Below are 4,719 nucleotides of genomic sequence, written 5' to 3' on the forward strand. Positions count from 1 at the left end.
GAATTGAATTGAATTGAATAGGCTGGTAGGTTGTCTGGTTGTAATGGTGGAGACAAGGCCATTTGAGGTTGTGTAAGAGAAGTTGTGTAAGCTGTTATGTCAAGCTGTAAATGGGTGCTTATTTCCATAAGTAAAGTGAGCGAGATGGCAGTATAAAATGAAGTAAATTATTATACAACAGATTAATTCAATTTTGAAAATTATCACCGCTTGCATAAAGATGTGGGATTGACTGCAAGAGTAAGTCAAGTGGCATTACAGTTATTGATGTGTATGGCACTATTAGTTACCTTAAATATGAGTGTAGCCACAAATAGTATGAGGCAGGAGAGTATTCTGGGAAGTCTGTACTTCACAGTAATTTATACTATGTAAAATCAAATGGATAGGATAGGCACTTTGGAGAATTAGTGGAAAACCATATGGGTAACTAATGTATCTTTTGTCTCTAAATTACTGCCAACAGGAGTCTGTTATTTCCCTCTAAATGACATTTTTTCTTATATGCATGTGCCAAATCCAGCCGCGATATGGTACATTCAAAGCTGTTCCTGAGGATTAATTTGACTGGGTGGATAAACCTGACTGTGCAGTTGCACAGATAGCCAGCAGTGATGTTGGAGGGTAAACAGTGTGTGAGGGATGAACTCAAAATGATCCCCAAGTAAGATAAGCACAATTATATCCCATCAGAAATAATGCTATGCAGGATTAGGCTGGTAAAAAGGTTTATCCTTCAGTCTAACGCATGCAGCGCTACATGATTAGCATTTGTGTTATCTCTTTATTAATACCTTTTTTTTTATACTTTATATTCTAGATATTTACGTATCTGTATTCACATTTGGATTGGCAGAAAGCAAATAACACTGGCAAGGCTGAACACGATCACATACAATTTAAGCAAACCTGTCAAGAAAGGACTACGTTTGACTTTTTCTAACTCTTAAACTGTTGGTTGGTAAATGCTTCTTTTTGGCTTTAGAGAAACTAATGCACCACACGCCTACTGTAGTTGTGTTTGATTGACTGAAATCTAAGATCTGTGTGCAATGCTTTGTCTCAAACCTAATGAAGCTAGCTTGTCTGGTAAAACATCAGCGCTCACATTCAATTATCAATCAAACTGTGTGGCCAGTCCTTAGTCTGTACATTTTTTTCTTCAAAGCCAATTTGGATCCTTACTTGAAGTAAACACCTTTTTTTGTGATATTCCTCGAGGCACTGCACACAATTTATACCACTAACAAGCATAAATTACACTGGGGAACAAAAACCATTTGGCTCTCCATGAATTCCTGCTTTTGCAGTTTTGAAAAGAGAAGATTGCAGAAGCATTTTCCTTAGTCATTTTGCATTTTGAAGGGTAACACTCAAGGATGCCAACACCGTCGGCATCAAAAGACTGAGAGACTGGGAATGTTGAATAGTCACATATGAGACACATCATTTCAATTCTCCACAAATAATGTGCGTAACAAGAGTGATGGATAATTCTCCATCTTCTGGAAGTCTTTCATGGGAAGACGCTTAGTCAGATGTAGAATTTAACCAATCCAGTGGCATTGAGATGAAAGAAGAGGAGGCAGGAGCAGTAAAGTAAAAATAACAGAGTTAGAAAGTTGTGGGTCCACAAAACAGGGAAAGTTTTGAATTTGAAAGGGTTAGGGTTAAAAAAGAATCGATTTGAATTGATTGAGAGGTTTTCCATACTAACAGAGAAAGAGAGATGATCATAACTTTTATTTCAACCAATTATTATAGTCTTAATCTTGATCAAAATGATTACGGTATGTCTGACTCCACAAGTTTGTGACAGTTAAACACATTGTAATATACTTCTTTAAAAAAAATACACTGATTTATGTCAAATTTCTATGCCATTCCTCTTTAATCCAATGTTCAGATCACACCTGTGTTTCATCTTTATTCCTCATCTTCCCTGAGGTATATCTAAATCCCTCAAAACCTTTGTGCTACCTGCTTGGAAGGAAGGCAAACATCTCAGCCTTTCCATACTGTTTCACAAACTTTGCAAGTACTGCCTTTGTCGTCTTACGTGTGCAGAATTCTGAAAACTCTAAGATAAGGCTGGGGACATGAAATACTCAATACTCTTGGCAAACATTTCATCCAAGTCCTTCCCAAATGCCTAAGGCATCTCTTCACTTTGGTCAATTTGATTTTCTTTGTGCAAGAATCTTGGCAATCATAATGTGTCTGAAAAACAACTAATCAAGTTTTTTATAGTAAAAAATTGAAGAATTTAAAGGGTTAAGACTTTGGTCATCGTTATGATTGAATATGAAATAGCCGATGTGTTTACGTACAGGTTGATAAACTGATAAACAAATTACATACATAAGACAATTCAAAGTCAGTAAAAACTCAGTTTACTAGGTGGATTTACGGGGCAATACAACAACTTGACAATACATCACAAGGCTGAACAATAAATGGTAATATTAACTGAATCAGTTGTGAGGTGCATGGCATGGAGGCAGAGCATTATGTGTTGCTTGTTTTGAGTGTCAGTTTTCTCTCTCAGTCCCAAACAATAAGCTAGCTGCAAATACATATACAATGCTTTTTCTTCTATCTTTGACTTCTTGAGAGGTTCTTCCTTCAGTGTTTTTTAGCCATGAGCAGTCAGTTGAGTTTCCCTGACTGACATTCGCCATGACAACAAGCCACAAACTTCTTCTGAATTTGACTGATTTTGACAAGGTGTGGCAGCTTGCTTTTCTGTTAGAGCAAGGGTGTCTTCCTGGATACTCCCATGATCAAAAATGTTGCTTTTTTCAATTCCACTGAAACTACGACAACATTATTTTAGAAAACCAGGATAGTGACACTGAAAATGGTTTGCACATCTTAAGGATCATGAGTGCCTCTAACTTAAGCCCTCTATTGTGAAGCTGACTGTATTGTTACATATTTAACCTTCTGAATTACATTCAAATTCAAACCTAACATTTTAATTCATGTTATCATCAACATCTATTTCACTGAAGTCTAAGTCAACATGTCCTGTAAATCTTGCAGGTTTGTTAGCCTGTTATATCTCTGGTTATACATCATGGTTAAACCCCTTATTAAGCTATTGTGTTAAATTACAATTTAAACGAATAGAGGCTTGGTTGACAGAGACAAACAGTCAACATTTAATGGTGAAGGAAAACTCATTGTGTGTTTGTCCCAAAAACACATTAGGTTCATTTCCTAGAATTCTGTCATCACCACCATCCTCCCACACAGTGTTATGTCTGTCCAGGCGGCAGAACCGTTTTCCATCGACAGCTTTGAAATAATTTTGGACCTGGTCCTCATTCTCTGCATTAACAAGAAATGTCTGAGCAGAATTGAACTATGGTACACACTTCATTTACAATGAATTTATTATTTTTGCACATTTCATACTTCTCTTCTACATATATCTGCAATTAAACTTGACACTCCCTAACCTATGGTGTATTCTTAAACTGATGTAAGCTCTTGGGTTCCAATGAAGATACTTAGTACACTGTATCTGATGGCAACCTTTTCTGCGGTCTCAGACACTCAACATAGTACCCCTCAAATCATCCGCAGCTGTCTGTGAGTACACACTGGACCAGTTGCCCTCCCTTGACTTTAGTCGCAGTAACAATCGATTTATATGATTCATCCTGCTCACATGCCTCGCTGCAGAACCAGTCTTCATCATCCAGAAGTGCATGTTCTGGGTTTGTGCGTGACAGATGAAAACTGAGAACCTCTGCTGAAATTGCTGCAGCATTGCACCATAATCACCTCTCTATCTGAAATGATAAAATGACAGAGGTGATTTATGAGACAACATAATTGTTGTTGCATTACTTAAATTATACGTTGCACCATTGAGAAGCATCTTCATTTGAATCATGCAAAATGTACCTTGGCCCCCCCTGTTTTTGTTGCGGCAGCTTTGATGTAACCTACTCCATATCTGGTAGCATATGCATCTAGAGCCTACATTTCAACGGCTTTCCGCCTTGTAATTTGTCAACTGTCCTCTATGGAGAGATAGTCAGCTGTTTACTCAGCCGTTTTGATGGTGTGCATGCAGCATCATACATGGTACTCAAACTTGAGAGGGACTAATAATGATAAATTAATTTCAAGCCTGCTGATCATAATGCAAAACTGTCATGGTGTATTTCTTGTGTACCACTAAATTTCCAGACATATTGAATGTTATCATCAATTATCATGTGGGGAAATATCCTTTGTGTGCACTTGCAAGGGCCTTTATCCCTGGTGATTTCTCTATCTATCCCTAGCTATGAATGTCACTGTTTGTACTGCGTGTGTGTCTGAGTGTTTGAAGGTAATAATAATTTGTCTGTTTACCTGCTGGAGGATAATTTCCTTCTGGAACTCAACAAGACCATCCACAAGCTGCTCCAAATGCAGAACAGGAGTTGCACCGTTGCATCTGGCATGAAAACAGTGGACCAGTGTGCTCCAAGCTCACGCCATCTCCACAACAGAGGACAGGCTGCCGAACATTATGGACGACCAGCATGAATCCCTGGCATCCGTCTATGATTTCCAGAATTGTGGTGGTGGTACTGGGGTTTGACAAGACCACACCGAGGCTGTCTTGTTCAGGTAGGATAGGCCAGCATGATTGAGGCTTCTCAAGATAGAAAAGGCATGTTTTCAGGGTTGACAACTTTCCCAGAGGACCCCTATTGT

This window comes from Morone saxatilis, unplaced genomic scaffold (genome assembly GCF_004916995.1).
Source record: "Morone saxatilis isolate NCDOM2014 unplaced genomic scaffold, NCSU_SB_2.0 Contig21, whole genome shotgun sequence".
In the NCBI taxonomy this organism is placed as follows: Eukaryota; Metazoa; Chordata; class Actinopteri; family Moronidae; genus Morone; species Morone saxatilis.